This window comes from Melospiza melodia, chromosome 2, assembly GCF_035770615.1.
Source record: "Melospiza melodia melodia isolate bMelMel2 chromosome 2, bMelMel2.pri, whole genome shotgun sequence".
NCBI classification, from domain to species: domain Eukaryota; kingdom Metazoa; phylum Chordata; class Aves; order Passeriformes; family Passerellidae; genus Melospiza; species Melospiza melodia.
In genome coordinates this window covers 70,406,366-70,407,374 of record NC_086195.1, presented here as the reverse complement: position 1 = coordinate 70,407,374, position 1,009 = coordinate 70,406,366, and positions in this window count along the sequence as shown.

Genomic DNA, 1,009 nt, shown 5'->3' with positions numbered 1-1,009 from the left:
GTAGCACCCTGAGCAATCAGTGGATTAGTGGGAGCCTAATTAATTAGAGCCTCCCTAATTAGTGGGGAGTGATTGGACCAAGGATCTTGTTTGCTCAAGTAAATAATTTCTGATCCCCAAATTTATACTAAGTCATACAGGTTTCATTTCTTACCCCACAGTGAACCAGGGCATTACCACACACCAATTAATGTGTAAGAAGATACTACAGTATTTCTAAAAACTTTGCTGTAACATAATTGATTAAAAAGCAATACATTTTGTTTCAAAAGAATCAAGGATATGTTGTTCTAAAGTCCATGAGTAAGAGTCTGGAGTATATTTACAGCAAAACTGGAACTACTGGAAAAGGGGAACACCAACAGCTTTCAGGCAACAGGTTTCAGGCAAATCCTCCACAGCTCATCCTTCAGCCCTGGCCTTGTTCTCTGGAGTCTCTAAATTACCTTGCTCAAAAGCACAGGAATGTTCAGACTGCAGAGTCTGAACATAAATGCCATGTTTAACACTAGATGAGGTGAAAGATAATCTATTATCTTAGATAATCTGCTATCTAGGGAGTGTTTGAAAAGATAAAAATTCAGTGTTGGGTTCTCTTTGTTCCCAGAGGACAGGAGGAAACTGGAAACAGAAAAGGCCACCTGGGATCTTAGGAATATACTCCACTGTCAGGCATACCACCAAAGCTGAGAAAACTTTTCAATAGAGATGGAATTTTAAAAGTCTGGGGACATGAAGACTTGCCTGAGTCATTCTAAAACGGAGTTGTCCTTTAAACTGCAAAGAATCCTTTCTGAAGAAGGGCTGCAGTGTGAATGAAGCCAAAGCTGGAAAACAAGGGGACTGCCCCAGCCATTTATTAATGTCAAATATGCTGTCTCATGAATCAGGGCAGTTTGTCTGGTTTGGAAGCCTTACAGAAAGCCAGTGCACCTGGCTTGGTGAGCTCAGCATCAGGCTTTGGGCTGATCCAAGGGAATAGCTGCATTCTGTGTTTTCAATAGTTTGT